At 42.0% G+C, this 16,850-nt stretch overlaps 1 protein-coding gene across 1 annotated transcript in view; it reads right to left on the minus strand.

Annotated features, from left to right (window-relative positions):
* The window catches only part of DCLK1 (doublecortin-like kinase 1), a 328,500-nt gene that overhangs the window by 92,106 nt on the left and 219,544 nt on the right, over window positions 1-16,850 (minus strand). The window lies entirely within an intron of this gene.

Below are 16,850 nucleotides of genomic sequence, written 5' to 3' on the forward strand. Positions count from 1 at the left end.
AAAGATAGGAGTAACCAAGAAACAACATTCATAACATCAGAAGATGTGATCAGAAAAGCCAGGACCACTCACACAGGACCATCATGCCTGAGGGTGTGTCTGTGGAGATTTTAATTCACAAAACAGAGCTTTGGAATGTGTGATCTCAAATTAGCTCAAGGCTCTGTCCACACAACTGACAACACATCCTGGAGTTTGTCCTAGCATTTGGACATCTGTCTAGACTTTTGGAAGAACTCTAACAACCAAACTGGAAGGCCATGGTGTTCCGGTCCGTCGGCATGCTTGCAACTACATTTTTACCAAATGTCTACTCTGTGCCAGGCGCTGAGAGCTGCAGGCACGATGGAGAACAAGACAAAGTTCTGGAACTCAAAACACTTACCACCTGGTAGTGGTGCACGAAGTCTTCTCACCAACAAGACCTCTTTTTGCTAATTTTTATTTCATGGACCTCATGTTTGAAAAATGTTGGTTTATGCAACAAATTGCTCTTAAGTAACATTCCACTTTCTCATTTTAAATCAAAATCAAGACTATAACGAGGGCCGATGACCAGAACTTTTTGTTCCAGGTCATGAATGTTGAGAGGTCACATAAATTTAAAACAATAATTTAAAAAGCTCAGCGTCTAGTTAGCAGGAATGCATAGTTAAAATAGAAAGCTACCAGATGGTGCACATTGTTAATAACACCCATCTGTGAGCCGCAACATGAATTAAAAAGTTGATTTTAGGGTTTGTGGCATGCTGCTTGGCACAGGTGCCAGAATTGCAAGTTATGGCCTGGACCTCCTAACCAGGGCTCTGGTCCCCATCACAGAACCAATCTTACCACACTAAGTTGACATTTTTCCAGCTACCAGAAAGTAACCAGGTATTTTAGTTAGGCAGCTTAGTCTTATCAGAGCAAATGTAGTCGTTTCATTAGGTTTTTGAAGTATTGAAAAGAACCTGAAGGCTCTTGCCATGCTTCCAAAGTTTCCTTTGCTTCTCTTGAACTGAGTCTGATAGATAAATCAAATTTATTCATGTATTAGTCTGTCTCCCCTCCCCCATACTCTATTGGGTACTAACCAGTTCCTGGCATACTAAAAAGTATGTAGTAGGTGCTCAATAAATACTGGCCTGAATTGCTATTGATCCTGTTAATACTTGTGAGAACTCTTAGTATTGACTGTGCTAATCCAACCTCTCATTTCACAGATGGGGAAACTGAGTCTCTGAGAGACTAAATGACTTACATCAGAAGCCAGGTCTCCTGAGTAGGTGGAGGCTTCCTCATCACCCCAGTATCTGATGTTGTGGCCTTAGTAAGCTGTTGCTTTGTGCATAAAGCCTGGGAAATTTCTCCCTGTGCCCATGGTAGGGGCAGACAAGGGAGAGACGGTAGGCCAGGGAAGGACTGTAAATAGCTAGTTCTCATATCAACGTTAAATTAAAAATTCAAGATACTAAAGCTACCTCTCTATCAAGATGTTTATTATGTCAGGGAAAAAAAAAGAAACAATGAGCTCTTTCAGAAGTGAAGTTATAATGAAGTGATAGCTTGGAGGATGGTGGAGTCTGAAAGATAATTACAAATATTACAAACCTTGTACCACCTGCCTCCAGGATAGGAGTGAAGCTTCCTGAGTCACACTGGGGATTAGAATAATTCTGAAAGGCTTGGGTTGAATAACAGAAACAGAAGTAAATAATTTATAGTAACTGCTTTTGTTTTTCCTAGGGTCAAAATAAACCCAGTTGAAGAATACTGCAGTGCCAAGCCATAGATTAGGAAAAAATGAATACAAAAAACCCCAACCATTTTTCCAATTAAAGTTTAGATTTTAAACATTTTAATTCATTTAAGTGGGAATTGTATTTCATAATGGCGCAACACAGTGAGGAAGAACTGATGCTGAATTAGAGAGAATGCCAAAATCTTTGTCAGCTTAAAACCACAATTTTGAAACATGCTGAATAATAAGATAGAAATGCCCTTTTTGTTCACCCAAGGAGATTTTCACAGCTTCAGGCAGGGAAGAAAGCAGGACCCTCCATCTTCCCTCTCACATGGGTGGCATATGCCTTTGGGGGCAATCACTTCGTCATTCTGATATTTCTTGGCACCCCTGTAATTCATTGACCAGTTTTCTAAGAGGATCACATTTTCCTTTGGCTATGGAGACAACTGACAATGCAGATACTCCTTAAGAAAAGTGATATTGAAGGATGTAGGTAAACCGTTTGAAGGAAGCTGTCAGATGGTCTTTTCTCTTGTCACCAAAGACTGCAGCCTACTCATAGTCCGGGAAATAAGACCAAACACACGAATTGGTTCTCTGGTGACTGAAGCCCCCATAGCAAGCAAGCAAGGTTTGATTAAACCTCTGCTTTAGTCCTCATGTTCACAGTTCTTTGAGATGAAAAGTATTATTCTCCACACTATCTAACATTATACAACGTTAGCTTTACAGAAGTTCTGGGGATTTGTTAAGAAAGAAGTTAAAATGTTTCTCATTTTCCCCTAGGACCCAACCTCAAGAAATGGGCATTCTTTGATGGACAGATTTAGAGAGACAACCCTGATGGGGATGTAGAGGGAGGAGGTGGAACATATTCTTTGGCCACATTCCCGGTGGCATGAGAACCACCACTTAGGCAGATCCTCCCCCCGCTCAGAAACAGTTGGTAGGTAGGCTGAAGTGTTATAGAAGGTGCTGAAGAATAGAAACGGTTACAGAATTCAACCGCCGGCACCAACAGCTCACCTGAGCTCCCAAAGTGCTCATACATTCAAAAGGACCCACGTGTGCCTTTTGGAGAATCTTGAACAAGGCAAAGGTGAAGTCCCTTGAGTGTCTAGACAGTTGCATGCTGGCTAGGGAATACTCTTCAAACAAGGAGTGTTTTTATTCCTCTAATCTCTGTTTAAAACCAACCAGAATAAAAGCACTGTCAAGCAGAAGCCTTCCAACAGGTCTCCACTCTAAATTCCGAACTGTTAAGGAAATGGGCAAGTTCGTCTGGAAGAATCCATCATGAGCAGTAGATGCTTTGTGCTCTCTGAGTACAAAGACAAGCTTGCTCTTAATTTGGCAACGGTACAAAGTCTCCAAATGGAACAATATTCCTCTTTGTCGCTATATGCAAAAGAGAGTGAGGAAGCACAGTCAGTTCTAGAGACTTTTTATAAAAATGGCACCCGTTCAATGACAAAGAGAGAGAACTTACAATTCTGGTTCTATAATTCTCCAAGAAGTTGCCCTTAACATGCTCATATTCTCCAAGGTGAAAGGCACCCTCCTAGAATATCGAGCTATCAATGGCCACCTTGTCACCTCCCTCCTCAATGCAGGAATATTCTGACCTCCTGTCTCCATAGTGGCTGTCCAGCTTCCCCCTGAGCACCTCCAGTGCCTAGGGGGTTCACTGTCTCCTGCCTCACGGTTTTTAAATCTTTCACCATCTTCAATTAGTCTCCAGCTTGTCTGCGTGGGTGAGCTGAACAGAGCATTCCTGGTATAACTGACAACTAAAGTTTGCTTCCTATAGAAATATAATGATCTTCATACTTCCCAGCAGCACTGCAGGAAAATCTGCATGTCGGCTCCCTGCAGGAAGGGTCAGCCTGCACCCTCCCCTCGCCCCCCTGCACCAGCTGCATGCTCCAGTACGACCTGAGGCCCGTCCTCTGTTTCTACCCCATCTATTTTCTGAGTGAACCCCGACACTACAGTTAAGACTCCCATCCTACTGTCTGTGGGGTCCAAACAAGTGCTACTTCACTAAGCGCCATATGTGGCTTGTCTGGGATAAAAAGCAATCAAGACAGAAACACTCTAAAAACACAGCTTTTGAAAAAGAAAGCATGGAGTAGACTGAATTGGAGGCAAAGACATCAGCTGGAGTGGCTTAGCTGAAAAGCAAAGTCCCAGAAACTGAGATTTTAAAAGTACCTTCTAAAAATATAGGCATGAATGTCTAAACCAGCACCTCGACTGGCCCACAACTTTCGGGACACCCAGCTAAGCACTCCAGATGGCACCCACGTGTCCCTGCACCTGCACGGTGGGGCTCCGCAGGCACAGGCTGAGAGCCAAGACCTTGTGTAACATCTGCACAAGGCTTCATGGTGCTCGGATTTTCTGTTTTAACATCTCAAGAGTCACTGCTCGGACCCACTGTTTTGGTACCAGGAATGATTCTTCTTTCCAAAGACTTTCCTTTTCCCTAACAGTCAAGTAACAGAAACGTTCATTTTTCCCTGCATAAGAGTCCAGAGGCAAGTGGTTTTGATGCAGGAGATTGCCTGGCAACCCAGGTTCCTACTGTCTTATTTCTGGAGTCCCCAAGTGTTCTCACCCGCTTGATCCCCGTTGGCTCATCTTGCCATGTCTGAGTTTCAGCCCCGGGGAAAAGGAGAAAAAGAGGAAGCCCTCCAGACACTGTGCCTTGTTCTACCAGATCTTCATTTCCTGAAATTGATGCTGTTCTTTTCTTCTTCCCACATGTCAGTTGCACTGTTTAGTGCCAGTTAGCAGTTGCATCCTTGGTCTCTACCCATGAATGGGCCAGTAGGTCCTCCCTAGTTAGGTGACTGAAAATGTCTCCCCACATTGCCAAATGTCCCCTGGGGGAGCATATTGCCCCTGGTTGAGAACTACTGCAGATATCTTCATTAGGCAATGTTTCCAAGTTTCCAGATGGAGCCCTTAATTAACTCTTAAATTCTTCCTTGATGGTGTTAATGAAGCCACCACGAACCACCCGCCTGAGCATCTAACAATGCACTCTGCACATTCTTTCTGCAAGTTTGGCCAACATTAATTGATAGTTTCCCACTTTAATGCATCCACCGCAGTGCAGGTGATGCAACTGGCAGTGTTGAGGGTCTTGCAGTGGTCTGTTAAAATTGGATCAGCGCCCATTGCTTAACCATCTCTGAGAACATGGCAACATGGAGCTTTGAAATGCTGGTGGTTTCTTAGTTGAGAGTTTGGAAGATAGAGAAGGTCATGGGGTCATGGTCATGGGGTCAAGGTTAGAGAAAGATGACTTCCACACTGCCCTGTGCCAAAGGCAACACTATAGAAGGGCCCCAAGCATGGCCAGTGGTCAGCCTGCACTCAAAGTGAGGTCCTCTCCCTCCAAGTACCACTTCACCTCTGCAATGACCCTTTTGGCACAAACTCCCAAACTCCCAAATAGTGTTCCCCAAGCCTTTTTAGTTGTATGTAAATACCCATGCAGGAGATTACTGTTCTTACCTATTGAGACCTGGGGATTTGTGTGAACTAAAATAAAATATTAAGCACCCAACTGAATGAACCCCTTCTTGGCCAAGGGGACCCCAGAAAAACCTTAAAGCTGAGTTGCCGGCCATGAGGAGAAGGGAGGTCAGACATGCCTAGTTATGCCCTGTCTCTTTTGGAGTTATTCTTTGTAACAATAAGATACTATTAATAAATCATTAACAGGCCTAAGGCCTGTGCAAGACAATGCTTAAACCACATTTGCAGGCCATCAACTTACTTAACAGATCACTTGAGTTTTGGTAAATGTCTAGGCAGCTTGTCTCTGATTAACAGACATCTTTATCTTATGTTAAAAAATTCCAACCCTTTAGACAAAGCTTCATTTCTTTAACCAATTACAAATTAAAGAATCCTTAAACCCACCTATAACCTGTAAGTCTTCCCTCCCCAGATGTCCCACCTTTTTGGGCAAAACAAATGTATTGACTTATGGTCTTACGTGTAGTTCCTTTCTCCATGAATGTATAAAACCAAACTGTAACCCGGCTACCGAGGGCACATTTTCTCAGGACCTCTTGAGGCCATGTGCTCTGGGCTGGTCACACACGTTCGGCTCAGAATAAACCTCTTTATTTTACAGAGTTTGGGTTTTCTTGGTTAACATTTTCAACTCCTATGCCTGGCAGCAATACCTCAAAACAACACATTCATGTACCCTTTAGCTGCTTTTAATTCAGGGTCTTGTCTTTCTGAATTTGAAACTTAAGTAGTTGGTATGTTTGTTTTCCCCACAAAAACCCAATCTCACCAGCATTAAAATGCTTCCCGGAGGCATCCTTTTTTCTCTGAGATTGTAGATTGTCCTCAGCTGTTCTTCGCGCAGGCTCTGCTGCCTCTTCATTAGCCTACGCAGCTTCACTAACAATCTTCATTTTTTGAAAGTAAAGCAATTACTGAAATGGAGAAGCCCCTCCTTGGCTGGCTGTGAGTTTCTTCTCATAAAAAACCCACACATCTTCAGGGAGAGCTTAAACAAATGACAGATGCCGAGGGCCTTTCTTCCCAATGTTTCATATGTTCCACATTGTTCGGCCCACGTGCAAAGCTTGCTGAGTCTTCACTGAAGTCTGATCACCTTGAGAGACTGGATCTACAGATAGACAATAGCTGGACCACACAGAAAAACAGAACTTTGACCCACAGCCTGCAGCAACCCACCCGGGAAACCAACCCTTTTTTATGACAGCCAGCCAAGAAGGCCACACACTGTAAGTCGTATTTGTAGAAAATCAGACCGCTATCTCTAGTAACAATGTAGGAAGCCAAACAATAGCCCCTCTAAGAATCAGCCCCATCAAATGGCCAGGACTTGATTAATAACTGACAGCTTCCATGATTTTTGTCCCCACTTCCAACTTAGCACCAACTAGAAAAGCCAAATATCATTCACCAATCCAAAAGGATGCCCCGCTTCTGGGGAGCCTGCCTGCAGCTTCCCCACAACAACAGCATGCGTCGGGGGCACACTTGTGCTTTCCTTTTTCTCTTCTCTAAACATTCCCACTCCTCTGCCTGTCTCTGAGTCTCTGCCAAAATGCCAGCGAGGGTGCCTGACTCCCTGCTATAGCAAGCTCTGAGTAAATAGCCTCAGCTTGTTCTCATTTGGTTGGTCTTTGTTTATTTCCATAGCTCACATGGCTCTCCCTTGCCTGTGACTGGAGCACTGGGAACTGTGGCATGGCGAACTTCTGTTCCTCAGCTACTCGTATCTCAGATTCCTTGTGGCCATATGTATGTGCCACCTTGGAGACTGGCATGATGTCTCTCTGCCAGTTAGTCGTCTAGTGTTGGGATAGACACTATTTCTTCAGCTGACTATAAAACAAAGTTGCTAGCTTGAGTTGAGGAGCATGTCGTGTGAAACAGGCTTAAATTTATCAACTAGAACTATGACAACAGCCCACGAGGGAAAGAAGGCAGACTGGGAAACAGCAGATGGACATCTCCAAGCTCACACTTAGTCTGGGCCCACACTCAACTGGATGGACTGAGGTGCATAATGGTGCACATCATCTGAATTTCTGTTTCACTTTACCTTTTCTCCAAAGCATACGTTTTAGCTTCTTGTAGTAGCCATAACAAATTACAACAAACTTGGTGGCTTATAATGACTCAAATGTAACTGCTCACAGTTCTAGAGGCCAGAAGTCTAGAATCATGGTGTTGGCAAGTTTGCAGTCTCTCCAAGGGCTCCAGGGAAGAATCCATTCCTTGTCTCCTGCAGTTTCTGGTGGTTCCAGGCATTCCTTGGCTTGAGGCCACATCTCCCAAATCTCTGCCTCCATCTTCGCCTGGACTTCTCTGTGTGCCCGTGTTGTTTCCTTTACATCTTTCTTATGTGGACATTCATGATAGCATTTCCGGCTCACCTGGATAATCCCAGGTAATCTCTTCATCTCAAAATCCTTAACTCAATTATATCTGCAAAGACTCTATTTCCACATAAGGTAACATTCAAAGTTGGTCTCTTTTAGTGGCTACTACTTAACCTACCACATTGTGTAGGACAAAACTTTGGTACAAGGCTTTCTTGAGAATTTTCGCTGGGAAATCTCTTGTTGCTCTACTGTTTAGAACCCTTCCAGGACTTCTTGTTTTCTCTTTGAGAATATCCTTAGCATAGCCGATAAGGCCCCTACCCACTTTAGCGCCTCTCTCTTCTTTTCTTTGGGTGCTTTATTTTAGTTTCTTAAATGTGCTAGGTATCTTTCTGCCTCTGGGCATTGGAACATTCATTTCCTTACACAAGGAACAATTCCTCCCTACCACCACGTCACCTGCTTAACTTCTGCTCATGCTTCCCTGATCAACTTAGATTTATTTATTTTGCAAATGCTTACTGAGTCCCTGCTGTTTTAGGTGCCAGGATCCAGTAGTAAATCAGTAAACAGGGTAACCTGCTCTCACGGAATTCATATTCTAGTGGAGGAAATGGGCTTTAAACAAACAAGTATAAGGGCTGATTTTATAAGTGCTTGCTGAGAATTAGAAGGATAATGTCACAGTGAGTGGCTGAGTGAGTGGTTTCTCTCTGTTGGTGGTCAGAGAAGGTTTCTTGGGGTAGAGGTCAATGAAGCTCAGCTCTGACATAGGAGGAAGCCAGCCATGGGTAGATCGAGGGAAGAGACAGAAGCAGGGACCATATCAACTCAGGATGGAAAAGAGCAAGTGAGGGGCTTGGGTTTTACTCTAAGCAAGATGACAAGTTATAGGAAGCGTTTAAGCAAGGGCAGTTGCTATAGTTTGCAAATTTGACCTTCTGAACCCCATGTTGAAATTTGATCCCCAACGTTGGAGGTGGGGCCTAATGCGAGGTGTTTGGGTCATGGGGACAGGTCGATCATGAATCGCTTGGTGCCTTCCTCCTCCTCCTCCTGGTGATGAGTGAGTTCTCACCCTATTAGTTTCCTGTGAGAGTTCCCCTAGGAGTTCCCCCAAGAGTTGATTATTATAAAGAGCCTGGCACCTTCCCCTGCTCTCTCTCACCATGGGATCTCTGCACATGCGGCTCCCCGTCCCCTTCTGCCATGAGTGGAAGCAGCCTGGGGCTCTCTCCGGATGCAGATGCCCGTGCCATGCTTCTTGTGTAGCCCAAACAAACCTCTCCTCTCTACAAATTACCCAGCCCCAGGTATTCCTTTATAGCAACATAAGCAGACTAAGACAGCAGTGATGTAATTTGATTCATGAGTCTAAAAGATAACTCTGGCTGATGTGTAAAGGAAAGAGTTCAAAGGGGCTGATCTAGGCTTGGTCTAGGGTAGAAGTAATGGATATGGATAGAAAAGAACAACTTGAATAAGTCCACAAAGCTTGAGGATGGATTGTATGGGGACCGGGGGACAGGGCAATTCAGCTTACAGGCTCTTTGTGCTCTTTGTCAGTGTACTGGTGAGTCCTGCTGAGGAGCTTGACTTCATGTGTCAAAGTACAGGAAAGACCCAGAGTCTAGAACGGCCTACGGTCTTCCTGCAAGACAAAGGGCAGACTTTCCAGCTCTTTAAAAATGCAGATTCCTTGCCCTTCCCTGGACCTACTGAACTAGAATCATTGGAGGTGGGACCTGGGGCATTAAAAAAAAATTAAAAACCCAAGTGATCCTGATGGCGTGGTCCATAGATCAGGCAGCTTTTTGCCATTCTCTGGTAGATGGATAAGAAAGTTACTGAGGGAACTCCAGAAGTTCAGGGTTTGAAGTAATTGTGCAATGTGACATTTGGAAAAAAGGACTAAACTGAAAATATGAGGGACAAATTAGCAAGACAAATCAGTCTTAAAAAAGCAGCAAATATCTGTTCTACTTCAGATTTTTTGGCAACTCAAGTTTGCAAAAACAACGAATGATCATCCTGAGACCCAGCCGAAAGCAGACTTTGGAAGAAGAACAAGAGTTCATATTTATTGACAACTCATGACCACCTGGTTTTCATTAGCTACAAGATGGGAAGGATCTGAAAGATAATAAGAAATTAAAATATAGATAAATTACTCAAGAACTGAGAGCTGGCAAATGAGTAAGAATTCCTCCTAGAGGAAAGAACAGGACACAAAAGAAACCACCACTAACCAAAAAAGAGCATAAATGTATGAACTGAAATAAAATTTGATTACCCCTCTTCTTGGGTAAGGCTCCTTTATGCCTGACTTTATCCCACTCATGTAGAAAAAAGGATAAGTGTACATCTTTGGGCCAGTGGCCCCAAAGCTCAGGTGTCTAGCACAGGCCCAAGTGAGTCAAGGGTCAGGAGATCAGGGCGGGGCGGGGGTGGGGGCTCCTTTAAAAAGGTAAAACATTTGCATTTTCTCAGGAGCACACAGGGATGATAGTTGAGAACTCCAGGTGTGTCATTCACAAAGGGTAAATTATTGTTTTAAATTATCCTGGGCCCCTGAAGGAGATTATGACTAGTCAAAGCTTGGTTAACAATGGGGTCCACTCTTCCTGTAAAACAAAGTTGTAGGCTCTGTGCTGTCCAACAGCTGTCCCTTTTGCCTAGGGAAGTTCTCTGGCAGCTTGCTGCATACATGGTCCATGCACCAGCAGCCCATTACCTGGGCGCTTGCAGATCTCAGGCCCCATCCAAGACCTACTGACTCAGAACATGCATTTTCCCAACATCGCTGGTGATTCCTATTCACATTAAAGCCTGAGAAGAACTGTTCTAGAAGTGTGGAGGGGAACCTGAGATCAGTGGTTCTCAAACATTAGTCAGCATAAGAATCACCTGCAGAGCATATGAGAAAACAAGGTTCCTGGGCCCAGTCCCCACGGGTTCCCATCCCAAAGGCCAGGCCTCTGGACCTTAAACAAACTGACTACGATGCTCTTCTCATACTCAAGGAATAACTTGAGAAACAAGGCCACAGATGGTAATAAATACAAATTAGTAACTCTAGAAAGGAGTACATAATGGACATACTCAAGCATTTTATTTAGAGAGTGATATTTTATGGTAATGTTCCTAGACGTCCCCAATGACAAGAATCACTTGGGGGTACTGTTAAACACTCCACTTTCCAAGCCCCTTCCCCAGATGTTCTGATATGGTGGGTCTGGGAATGTATATTTTTAGTAAGTACCCTGTGTGGTTCTTATAATTAAGGAGGTTGAGGGGAATTGCTTTACTAGAAGGTACACATTCAAGGAAAGTTCCATAGGACAGTTAAGAAGAGCAAAGTGGGCCTGTCATGTTCAGGTAGTCACCAGGTCAGTTAAAACAGAAGGACCAGGCTCTTGGCGGAAGGAGGAGCTCCTACATAAAGGAAGCTTCCAGAAAGGCATGTACCCTTATCTAGATGTCCTGTGAAGTGGGCATCAATCTTTACTGGGGACAGAGACTGCCCACCAGGAAGGGCCGTCCATGTTTAAATGGAAGTCAGCCGAGCCTTACCCTGAGAAAGGACCTTCGAACCTGAGTCTATGTTGGGTGAATGGGACTTTGAGGGTCACTGCTTCCTTGTCTTGAGGTAAAGACAAGACTTGCGAAGACAATTCTCCAACAAAAATCACTGTTGAGCTTGCACTATCACCTCCAGGAGAAAAATAAATAAAAATTCAATTGGGAAACAAAGAATAAAACCTCTAAGACCGGGAATAACACGTTCAGATTATTGGGCAGAAGAAAGTAATCAGAATGTCACAATAAACGACAAGCTGAAGTTACCTGGTTACTTTAAAGGGACCAAGTGAAAGACTAGTGATGCAAACATCCTCCTGAGCAAAGCCTCACTGGGGTAGAGTTTAATCAAGACGTTTTCCCCTCCAGGAACAGGGGCAATCACAGAGGCCAGCAAACTTAGCTGTTTCAGGGACGAGACGGGTAACACAAATCTGTGTGTGTGTTTGGCAGAACACAAAAAATCAGGAATCGAATTAGGCTTACCCTACCTAAGAATTCAGGCTGTTGGTCTGTGAGCCCATCATCAATAATGAAAATTACTAGGGCTTTAGAAGGCAAAAGTAATGATGAAGTAATGATTCTATGGTCTGAAGAAGCAAAACGTTGGAAATACTCTGTGATTGTTTTTTGGTCATAAATAATTATTATGGTGATAGTATAAAAAGGTGTTCTGTAGCTAAAATAATAGTCCCCCCTAACAGAGAGTATTAAAATTGTAGCAGAAGTTCCCATAGACATCAGGGAAAGCAGCTAGCTAATAAAGGCGGGATGGGTTCTTAAGAAAGCTTTCATTTCCTTTCAAGGGATACTTAAAAGTACGGCAGCCAATCGTGTTTCCCCGCAATGGTTTAGATACTGGGCTAAATATCGGCAGGCTTTGGAATTAATGACTTCTTGGGGGATCACAGAAGTACCTACGCTAAAGAAACAAAGGATGTTAGCAGAAGTCCCCCATTGGTGCTGCACAAGCGAAGCCTTTTTTCTAAAAGCCTTCGGAAGGCCGCCTGGGAGAGCCAGCGGAGAAATTAAATTAAGTGCTGCATACAAATTAGTTTTCGGTGAATCAGTTATGCCTATGGGATTCTAGGGAACTCTTTGAAGAAAGCAGCATGAAAGAACTACGGAAGCAGGGATGAAATAAATTCTCTCCTTTCTGTTATAAGTCAGTACATGAACCAGACAACGCCCACACGCTCGGGCCGCTTCTGCAGAGTCTGTCAGTAGCTTTCCCGACACTTCCGCTGCTCCAGAGAAAACAGCAAGTTAGGTTATTTCATTTACAGATTTAATAGGATAAAACATTTAAAAAACCCAGAGACAAAGTCTCACAGGTTCGACAGAAGTAAAAGATAAATTTCTAGAAGCTACGCTTTCTAGATTCTAAGCTTCACCATGATCACTCCTCCTCCAGTCCTTCTCCGAGCCTTGCTGAGAAACCAACTGTGCTCTCAGCTGGAGGCCAGCTCCCCTGAACAGCTTGCAGTGCAGTTGGAAAGAAAACCGATTTCTGAGTTGCTTATCTTTTTGGAAAAGTAAGAGTTTATCTCTTCAGATAAAATCCTGCAATCTACATTGGCAATCATGTAAGTGACACACTTGTTAATGACGCTACGTGTTGATAAATCGCTTAGGGAAATTACAGGTGGTCCAAGTGCCACGGGTGACCTGTCCGAGTGGGCGGGGAGGTGAGATGAACCGAGCAGAAGTGGGCATTCCTGGTGAATATCCCGGTATTAGGGTGGACCCACACACGTAAGCAGCTCCAAAAAGGTCTCTGAGCACGGGGTGGAACTGTTAAATAGTTCGCAACCAGCCCAAGGATCTGCCGTCATTTGTGTGACCCGCTGTCCTGTTCTCTGGGTTTCTGGCTGTGAGACCTGGGCTGCTCAGGACTCCCGAGGGAGGCTGCACTCACTTCTCAACCCACTCCTTTCACCTTGCTTTGAGTAAGTCACTTTCAAGGAGGAAGAGACTGTGTGGGAAAGAAGGATGAGCAAATGGGAATTTTGGAAATTCTGGTTTGGGGAGAATGGCCATTAATATCATTTTTAAAACAAAATTTCCAGTTTCCTAGTCTCTGAAAACCTAGGGAGGACAATTATCTAGGACCTGATCTTGTAAGCATAATTTAATCTCTTAGGTCGTGTAGCTAGGTTATTTTATAAGGACAGAGTTCTACCAATAAAAACAACAACTTTCAAGCCAGGTGCAGTGGCCCACACCTGTAGTCCCAGCTACTAGAGAGGTTGAGGTGGGAGGATCACTGGAGCCCAAGAGTTCGAGCCCAGCCTGGGCAACAGAGTGAGACCCTGACTCCCACCAACAAAAAAAAGGAGAAAAAAAAAAAAAAAAACAGAAGCCTTCAGAGGAAAGTATGTGTACATATACATGTGCAATGTAAAGTTACGAATGACAAATTCTCCTGGAGTCAAACAAATTTCTAAACAACTTCTTTCCATATTCTTTCACATTCATGCAACGTAAGGGAGACACTTTAAGAGTGAGTTAATTCTTGAGCGTAATTCTATGTGTCTTACTCTGAAAACTTAAGATTTCTTTTCCTCACTTTTGCCAAAAAGTTTAATATTTATTATCCTGTTTCTCATGTTCCCTTATTACTTGACTTTCCTTTTAATGAGAAGTATCCTTCACATCAACTGCCTAATAAAATTCTTGGTTGTATAGTTTAATTTTAAGGTACCCTCTTCATGAGCCATTTATCTATTTTCCCTTCTACTCCAAATGACAGACATTAAATTACATCTCTGGGTACATGCAATTAATCTTCAGTTCCAAAGTGAAGAAAAGAAGAAAAAGGTTAGAAACATCTAAAGCCTCTATTCTTTTTTATTAGGAGAAAGCAGACTTTGGGTTGAAAACTTGATTTATTCCCCTTAAGCCTATTTGAAGATCACCTTTACAACAAGGGGTCAAATGTGGCTTGAAATGAATTCCCCATGCGGTACTTATGTAAGTCCCTGGGTTATAGCATTTCAAGGATAATAAATATTGTAGTCATATGAACGCAGCCATCTAATATGACAGTGTATGGGCTTTTGGAGGGATTGTGGTCTTTCAATGAAAAGGGTCTGGTTTGAAGGGAGATATTACAGTTGACTTCCGGCCAAGCCTCCTGAAATCAGATGACACTGTATTTGCATTTGGCCCTCAGCCACCAAACAAATGAGTCATTACTGCAACCCACAAGGCAGTTATCTCTGGGAAAGTAATTCACAAAATTACTTCAATAGATAACTTGCTTTTGGTGGCTAGACTTATCATCTTCAAATATTTACCTGATTAATTAATTACAATTGTATGTAAATTACAAGGTAATCTTACATTTTTATCGAAAATTTGGCCCTTTATTTCCAAAACAAAAAGTAAAGTGTCAAGCCAGGTTCAAAGACAATTTCACTTAGAGAGTTTTTTTTTTCTTTCCGAAATACTAGCAGAGAATGTGTTTAAATAATTTTTTTAAATATGCTCTAGTTGTTAGAAAATAGACAAATAATCTTGTTCTCTTCATCCTCCCTGGTACATCGTGCAGCCGATAAAAATTAGAGAAGCCAAGAATATCTTTAGGGAAGAGAGGAGATATCAAACGCTATGGTCTCTTTGCAACAGCAGGCAATCTCTAGTGAGGTCTGCTGGGCCCCACTTAGAAAACCATGTTCATACATGCAAAATCTAAACATTTTATGCATAAGTTCTCACTTTTTCTTCAAAAATAATCTATCAAAATGTTTTTGTAATGGATTAATTATTTTTGTATAGATGGTATATACCATTATAAAAATGCAAACAGTGCAAAAGAGCTAAAAAAAGAAAGCAATAAATCACCCAAAATTATAAGTTAGGAGCTATGCCATGCTGTGTCACACAAGATTCTTCTGTGTCTTTCCTGGCTACCACTTTTTAAAGTGTATGACCCAGACTTCCTCTTTCTTTCTTTGGAGTCAGCTAGTGATTTCCTGATTTTTTTTCCATTTTTCTTTTTTAATTATTTAAATCACTTTTTGTTAATTTTGTTAGAAATATAGTAGAAGACATTCTGTGATTCTGACTCTCGTCTTTTTTATTTTTAAGATTTGGTGATATATATTATTTTTAAAGAGGGATCTTGGCTTTTGATTCTCTGGGTCATCACCCAATCTTCATCAATAACATTTATTTTGACCAAACTCTCTTACTATCTTGATTACTACTTTCTCCCAAACCTTTTTTCTTCCAATTTATGAAAGAAAATGAAGAGGAAAATGCACTAACCAACTATCATAGCTATGTAATTAATAATGACATATTTATTTAAAATATATTAACCAGGCATGGTGGCTCATTCCTGTAATCCCAGCACTTTGGGTGGCTGAGGCAGGAGGATCATTCGAAGCCAGGAGTTCAAGACCAGCCTAGGCAACAGTGAGACCCCTATCTCTAAAAAAATATACATACAAAATTTTTAAAAAAGAGAGAAGACCAATAAAATATATTATGAAAGTATATCTAATGATATCGAATATTTATGAGTGAAAAAAAGTAGGTTATAAAACAGAGTATGGGAGCACATTGCCGAAACCACAAGGAGGTTTCAGTCTAGGTCCAGTTGCTCTTTACACAAAGATCCAACTATTGAGACAATGAGGATTGCCAAAAGGAATTTTTAACACAGACTTCTTGCCAGGAGAACAAGAGAAGCTGCCTCCAATCTGTTTCTCGACTAAGGGAGATCATGGGCTTTTAAAGGAGGGATCACATGCTTTGAGGCAGGAGGTAGTGTAACTAACAAGGGGCTACATGCATTGGGGGCAGTATTCTGGCATAAAAATGGAATACAATACATAATATCGATAACTTGATTTTTTTACATACAGGACAACTTACAGTATTGGCCCATTTAGATTGTTGACGTAATTCTTATTAGCGACAGCATAATATTCCATTAAATGGATATATCATATTTTGTTTAGCCAGACTTCTATTGACGGCTTTATTTCTTATCTCTTGATTTTTGTGATTACAAATCAACTACAATAAATTTTATACTTTTCTATACTTGTGCACAGCATTTCTAGAGACAGAGTTGCTGGATCAATGATCAAAGATATACATGCCTTTAAAATGTTTACAAATTGATGTTGTTCGGCACTATTCAAATTCTCAGAAACTGTGCGAGACTGAGCTTCTACGCCCTTTTACAACATTTTCTTTACCTGTTGAGTAAAAATGGGATTTCACTGTTGTGTTAGTTTACATTTCTTTACAACTTAGTAAACTGAAAACTTTTTTTCCATATATTTAATAAGCTACTGGACTTTCTATCTTGTGAACTTCCTGTTAATATCCCTCATTCATTTTGTTTCTCCTTTTCTTTATTGATTGGCAAATGTTCTTTGTACGTTATGAAATTTAGCCTTTTGTAGGACACATTTTTTACAAACATAGTATTTCTTCTTTGTCTCCTGACTTTAATTTTTTAGTGTTTTTCCATGTAGAAATAATTATTTTACATTCTTACTGGCCAACTTTTTCTTTTACTGGCTCTGGGAATTAATTATTGTGGGGAGAACGCCCGATATGATATTTAAATAAAAGGTCACAAAGTATTTTCAAGGAATGTTCTTATTAGGTGGTGACATTATAGGTTCTGG

This window comes from Propithecus coquereli, unplaced genomic scaffold (genome assembly GCF_000956105.1).
Source record: "Propithecus coquereli isolate 6110/MARCELLA unplaced genomic scaffold, Pcoq_1.0 Scaffold205, whole genome shotgun sequence".
Classification (NCBI taxonomy): domain Eukaryota; kingdom Metazoa; phylum Chordata; class Mammalia; order Primates; family Indriidae; genus Propithecus; species Propithecus coquereli.